This window comes from Ursus maritimus, unplaced genomic scaffold (genome assembly GCF_017311325.1).
Source record: "Ursus maritimus isolate PB19 unplaced genomic scaffold, ASM1731132v1 scaffold_10, whole genome shotgun sequence".
Taxonomy (NCBI): Eukaryota; Metazoa; Chordata; class Mammalia; order Carnivora; family Ursidae; genus Ursus; species Ursus maritimus.
The window spans coordinates 28521172-28528434 of record NW_024423344.1 but is presented as its reverse complement, the minus strand read 5'-3'; the positions used below and the strand labels follow the sequence as shown (position 1 = coordinate 28528434).

Genomic DNA, 7263 nt, shown 5'->3' with positions numbered 1-7263 from the left:
GCAGCTGTTTCAGTTAATCATTATGAGGACTGCAAACAGCACTCAAAAGAGCGCTCCATTTTTTTTAGCATTTTAAAAGAATGGTCTTAATTTGCTAAACTAATATCTTTTCTCTTTTTAGCATTTTTTCTTTTAAAAAGTAACCCCAAAATGTTCCTTAAAATCTCATTTTCATTAAAGCGTTAGCTTAACTTTAAAATGTTGCCTCTGATCTTTTAAACATTTTCCTTTCCTTAAATCTTGATCAGGAACATGTGAACCATTATTTATTAAATAGTACTTAGGTTCAAAATAGCTACAGGGAATATGAGGTTGAGCAGGTGGCAATACTTCCGTTTTCACACTCTGAGAAGGCCAAGGTTTCTTAGGGAAGAATTCCTGGTATCTGTATTAACTAGTTTCATAGTTCCTCAGCTGGGGTGTGCGTGTGTGTGTGTGTGTGTGTGCGTGTGTGTGCACGCGTAAGCGTAGGTGCATCCAATTTCATTTGGCTTGTGCTGCTGACTCTTAGATTTTACAAAAATTTCATTTCCCTTTCCAACTTCCGTCTTACTGGTGCATGCATACCAAAGTGTAATTCAGGCTTAACCACTATGCGTGTAGGCTAGTTAAATTGTCTTGTTTTATGTATGAGGAAGCTGACACTCAGGAATGATAAGGAACCTTGATTTAGTTGCTTTACCAGTTAATGAGAGGTCTTCTGGTTGGAATTTGTCCCCTGATTTCTGTTTCTTTTAGTGAAACATTTTCATTTTCTAACCTTCAACCTCTATCTTTTCAAATCTTATACTTAGGAATAAATATCTGCACTGACGTCACTTTATGTTGTGTTTTTCTTAGAACTGACTTTAGGAATACACAGAAGAGGTGGTTATCTCTGTGGTGCACGTGGAGGGAAAAAATCAAATGTGATTTTCCTCTTGGGACATTGATTTTCCCAAGTGACAAAAAAATTTCCATTTATTTCTCTTATTGTAATTAAATAGCAGTAACTGAAGATGTATCCATATGTTTTTAACAAAAGGCAGCAAACAGCACCAGGGCTCTGACCTAATGGATTCTAGAAAAGCAATGTCAAGGTTATTAGAAATTAAGCCTTTTGGGATTGTGTCTGTCTTGGACTACAAGTCTCAATCTCTTGAGAATCTCTTGCTTCCTCTGTGACCTCCTTAAAATCAATTCTCTGCAGGGAAGAGCTTTAAAGACAGAAAGGTTAAAGCATAGGTGTCTCTCTGCTCTTCAGAATTTTCCAATGGCTTCCACTCCATTTAAATTCCCCACAATTACTTTCTTAGCTAACAAAGGCTTGCACGATGCGGCCTATGTTTGTTTACTTCTCCAAGCTTATTTCTTCTCACTTTCTTATATTTTTCCTCTTAAACCCAATTTAAGGCCTCTGAATTAGCTGTTTCCTTTGCCTGGAGTGCTCTTCGCTCTGACGTTTGCAAGCCTGTTATGCAAATCACTGCTTACGTGTCTCCTCCAAAGGTCAGCCCCTCAAGCAGCCACCCAATCAAAATCACCATCACAACATTTACTGTACTTTTCTTGCATTGAGCTTAAGGCCAATAAACATTTTTTCTTTCTCCCCTCCTCCCCCACAAGCACCCTAGAACCTAAACTCATGTGTCATCATCACTGCTCAATCGACGGCCTGGAGTACTGTCTAACATTTGTAGTAGCCCAACAAAAATTTGTTGAACGAAGACATGAGCATAGGAATGCACCCATTGTTCCCTACCTCCTCCCCCAAACAGTGAAAAACTCATGTGAGGATAAACGTCAAAATATCTTTCTCATCTATCGGGTATTTCCACCCTTGAACAGATGTCCACGAGGAGACTGCAACTTGACTGGGCTAGGCCTTCCGATTCTAAATGTAAATAATCACACATTAGCTTTTCGTCTAGAGCTTGGTTTCTCCGTGACCAATACTTCACTTCCTGATTCCGATACCGCGCAAATTGTTAAGGGCGAGCACTAGGGCCCGGTAGATCCCTTGATGCTGATTGTTGAGGTTCGGATAGGGCCGTTGGCCTGGTGCGCTGTGAGTGGTCCTCCCTAGAGATGCTGGGGAGAAGGGGCGGAGCCACCCCAAAGGATGAGCCTTACTTGGGCCGTCAGATCAGCTGGGGCTGCAGATTTGGAAAGAGCCCTGGCGATCGGAAGACAGCAAAGCTAGCGTGTGGCGAGGAAGAAGCCCAGCTGATCCCAGGGGGTAAGACGAAGGGGTCGAAAGAAAGGAGGAAGGGCCTGAAACCAAACCTGCAGAGCCAGCCAACGCTTGGGTATCTTGCCAGAAAAAAGGGTTAAACCGTTTCCAAGGTAACGGATCAGGAAGCGCGCAAGACGTTCGCCGCAGGTTCGTAGGTCAGCCAGCAGTTTAAAGCTCCCACGGCTGAGCAGATTCTGGCCAATAGAGAGGACGCCTGCACGTCACGTGACGCGCGGGGCCGATCCGCTAGCCGCCCCAGAGCACGTGGGAAGATTTTTTCCTGCTCCCTCTTTCATTTTTTAAAAGCCCACCCACTTTTGCGCGGGCTTGGTCACCGAGTTCTTCTCGCGAGAGGCGCCGCACCCTCTCGCGAGAGTGAGTGGGAGGCGTGGGGACTAGGTGGTGTTGCGGGCTGGAACTGCGGCGGCGGCGGAAGCCGGGGGTGGGCAGGGCGGGGGCGGGGAGGGGGGGGAGGGCTGGGGGCCGGTGTGGGAGGGGCCGCCCGCCTGCTTGGCGGCTCGCGCGGCTGGTCGTTGCGGGCCGGTGACATGCCTGTGAGCTGCGGAGGCTGCGGCCCCCAGGTGAGGCGGGTGCGGATCCGCCCGCAGCATAAGCCGCGCGTTGGCCGGGGTGGCGGCGTGGTTGCGGGGCCGCGGTGGATGGAGCGGCCCGCAGTCCCTGCTCTGATTTCGGAGCTGCCCAGAGCTGCGCCTTGGCACGGCGGTGGGAGGAGGGCGGGAGGAACTGGGCGGTGGAAGGAAGCCCGCGGCACCGGGCCTGGGGGGAGGGGGTGTCCTCGGACTCGAGATGGGTCTTCTGGGGTACGGAGTGTAGCGGCCGAGTTGCTGCCCCTTTGAATGACAAGCTCAGTTTCCATCCCCGGGATGGTCTTCAGAGCCGGGTCTCTGGTGCGTAGCGGTGCGTGTGCTTAGTTTGGGTTCGTGGTGCGCGCACAGGAGCTTATGCAGGAGGAGGAGGACGTTGCACTTTGTCCCCGCGCAGCATCCTTCACTGTCAGAACCCCAGAGCCATGGAACCAGGCGCAACCCAAATCCTGTGACAGAAACGGAAGGCGTCAAGCAGCTCCTCCGAGTGTTGGTGTTTGGATTTGCTGTCACATTTTCTCCGAGGCTGTTTGTTGTTAATGGTTTAAATGCTGGCCATCCGTATCCTGAATGGATTGGATATACTTCTGTTATTCCAGGCACCTACTCTGCTTTACGCGAAAATATGTGGATGTGACCAAAGTAGTAAAAACGTTGGTACAATAGCAATGGCAGTAGAATCTAAACCGCGACAGTGGTATAGCTTAGTAGCAATTCTTCTTTCCCTCTCCTCTAAAATCTTACTAAACTGGAGGTGGTTTAGGCTTAAGATGTTAAGGAAATTTCAGGCAGAGAAATAGAGCTGACACACATACCTAATGGTTTCAGTGCAAATCAGAGTTAAAAATTCTGGTTCTCTTTCAGCTTCGTAATTATTCAGTCCGTTGCGAAACGTGTAAGCTTTCCTTCGCTTCTTCCCACCGTGTTAGGGATATTATAGTTATATTGATTGATACTGATTTTGATATGTCTGGAAATACTCAGAAAATATAGAGTACTCAAAATATAAGGTACTCACTAATGCAAAGATGGTTTTAATGTCTTGTTTATGATTTTAGAGTAATTGGCAGCACAGTTCCCAGCATGATTAGTGTCAGTTAAAATAGTGCATTTTAATGAATCTTTTTAAACATCTAGTCACCCTTTTAAAGAAGTATCGTGGTTTTTCTTTATGTTCCTTCTGGCAGAACTACCAGAGTTGACAGTGAATTTCACTGTTAGTTGGGGCTGTGAGTAACAGAACAGTTTATGAGAGATAAGGAATTTGAGGCAGTCAGAACAAATGGGTTCCCAGGCTGACCTGGTAACTAGTGATTAGTGAATGTACCCAGATAACTGCACTGTTGCTAAGGGCCTAGAGGTATATTCCTAGGCTAGTGATATTTCTCAGTTGTTTAGGATAGGGGACTGCTGAAGACCCTGAACCCACAATAAGACAGCTGCCTTAGCTACTGAATTCCTGGGATAAATCTAGAATCTAAAGAAGTCCTCCTTTACCTTTAGGGGCTGAAAGAAGGATATAGTACATTTAATTTTTTTTTTAAAGAAAAATCAGATGATACATTATAGGTCAGTTTTAGGGAAATTTCCACTTATAAATAGGCAGTGGAGCTCTGTTACACACTTGAAGAAAATGTGAAAAACTTAGGAAATGTCTTTTTGGGAATGGGCAAAAGAGACTGGTCTAGATTTTAAAAGTTCCCTCCCATTCCATCTTGGCAAACTGATTTTCAGGGACAGAAAAATACAATTTTTTACTAGGCTTTATAACCTTTTGGTAAGGGTTTCAGGCTTTTAGCATGTAGATATTTGTTGTTTTGTCTTGCCTTGGAAAAGTAATTGGAGGGGGGCACCTGGCTGGCTCAGTTGGTGGAGCGCGTGACTTGATTTCAGGTTGTAAGTTGGAGCCCCACATTGGGTGTAGAAATTCCTTAAAAATAAAATCTTTAAACAAAAGTAATGAAGTCATTTTGGGTAGGATAATTATTTAGGCAGTCTGAATGTATTCTTTTTCTGTCACGTGGCCTGCATTTTAGTAATAAAGTCAACCACTTGGAGGGAATGAGGGTGGGACAAGACAGGAAAAGATCTATCCTTAGTTTGGGCTTGACCTAAGGGTGTATCAGCCGGTAAGGTAGGGAAAGGAAAGAAAAGAAGAACTGTATGAGTTTCGAAACAGACCAAAAGGATCCAAATATCTTTATTCTGCCATTCATCTTTGCATATGACAGTTCATTTTATTGTTAAATACTTCCTAGAGTAAAGGTGTTTGAAGTATATAGCGGCCGAACAGGTTAAAAGGTGAAAAGTTAACATTTTTGGATTAATCTGAGAATGTTTGATGAGAAAAAAATAAGATAAATGGTGTGGTCTGAGTAGATTGGATGTAACGTGAATGAAAATGAGGCAAAATAAAGAGTTTGGGCTTTGGAGTCAGGCAGATCTATTACTTAATATAAATGAGCCTCCATTTCCTCATCCCTGATGGTGAAAAGTCAAAATACCTCAAAGTTACTTTGAAGCACATAGTAGCTGCTTATTCAGTGTTTTTCCTTTGACCTCTTTTAATGGCTTGAGGATTATTTGGCTGCAAGTGTCAAAAACCCATTTGAATGAACTTAATTAAAAAAGGCATTTGTCATAACAGTTGGAGGACTGCCTCTGAAGTCCATTGCATGAAGTCCAGCTCAGGATCCTGGGAACTAGAAAATCTTCAGGCAGTTAGTTACTCTTCCAGTTTTTCTCTGGGAACACATGGTTTTGTCTCTGCTACTCTGGACTCTGTACGTTCCAATTTCTATCAAATTGGCTCTCTTTAAAGCTCTTGGTTTCCGCTTCCCTCTGACTTAAGTTTGCATGAAACTTTGGTTTGCTGTGGTGCCAACTAACTTTGCTTTTGTAGCATGGTTCTCAACAAGTGTCTTCACATCTTCATTCTGAATTTCTGGAAGATAGTCCTGTGGGCCAGGTATCTACTTGTAGTACGTTTGGCTCAGGACGGGGGAAGATGGGAACAGAAGAATGGATGGGGAAGAGATTTAGGTGTATCTCAGTTTGTACTTTTTTTTTTTTTAAGATTTTTTTTTTGTTAAGTTTATTTATCTGAGAGAGAAAGCAGAGTGAGCGAGAGAGAACGCCGGGGGGAGAGGGGGCAAAGGGAGAGGGAGAAGCAGAGTCCCTGCCGAGTAGGGAGCCCAGGATCATGACCTGAGCAGAAGGCAGGTACTTAGCCGATTGAACCATCCAGGCACCCCCAGTTTGTACTTTTTTAGACTGGGTACTGCAAGTTTCTAATGAAGAGGTGACAGGGAGGAAATGATGGGTATCTCTGGTGTACTTTAACATCCTGCCATTTGAGTTTTCCCCCCAGTACTACACTGAACTTACTCTCAGTAATGGGCTCGTTCAGGACAGAGTCTTCTAGGTAAAACTAGAGTTAAGTTAAGGCAGATTAGTTAAGTGGTTTGTGCCTCAGTCTCTTTATATGTAAGACGGGTGTAATAACTGTTGTGAGAAATGTGAATTCTGTTTAACAGCAATTAAGCAGTGCCTGACTGGCACAGTGTAGCGATGTGGTATTATTACTACCGAGTGCGCGCTGTGGAAGGGACTCCTGCAACATTCAGAGATGAAAGAATATCATTTCTACCCTCAGGAGTTTAGAAGTTTAATGCTGACCATTCCAGACATAAAACCATTTCTTGACTCCAGTGACACTAAATTCTTCTAAATCTCTCCTTCGCCTGCTTTTCCAACTGCCCCGTATTTGTGGTTCTTTGTTTACCTGCCCAAGCAACCCTTTATCATGGTTGTCCCCTTAGATTCTTTCTTGATCTTCTATTCTTTCTCGTCTCTAGGATCAGCTTTCAAGTTCTGTATGTATAGATGATTCCAGGAATAACATCTCTCACTCTGACCACCCCACTAAATGTGTATATTTTAGGTGCCTTTTGGATATTATATTGACATAAAACACTATCTTCCAGTTACCCTATAATCGGCAAAGGCCAATTTTCTTCCAGCTCCCCAAGCTTGAACCTTTAAATTATCTTTCACACCCTTCTTTCTTTCTTATGCCTTTATAGCCTGTCAATTAATAGGTTTTGCACAGGCTTTTAGGATGCCTCATATGTACCAAGCACGGGGCCATTGGCAAAGCAGATCCATTCACTCATTCCTGCTATTGGCGGATTAGGGTAGAGGCTTATTACTATTTGCAAGAGCTACTTAAATGTCTTTTCAGCAGTATAGTCTTTGAGACATGGCATCGTAGATGTCCTCGATAAAGGAATGTTTTCTTGGGTTAAAATTCTGAACATATTTTTTGTTAAAATGATCTTGTAAATGGGAGTTATGTAGGAGATTAAGAATATTACTTAAATTTCTAAGCCATGTATTCACTTTGAAAGCACAGCCTGAAGATTTTAGGGTTTTTTTTTTTTT

General features: G+C 43.8%; 1 protein-coding gene across 2 annotated transcripts in view; it reads left to right on the top strand.

The window, feature by feature from the left end:
• The first annotated feature begins 2105 nt into the window (after nt 1-2105).
• AKAP11 (A-kinase anchoring protein 11) overlaps nt 2106-7263 on the top strand; it is a 48316-nt gene continuing 43158 nt past the window's right edge. The window contains exon 1 of one of the 2 annotated variants that reach the window (XM_008706809.2): nt 2106-2218. The gene's annotated coding sequence lies outside the window, so the exon portion shown is untranslated. Of the gene's footprint in view, nt 2219-2679; nt 2797-7263 lie in introns of those variants that run through there. The other variant, XM_040623158.1, reaches the window with a different exon arrangement.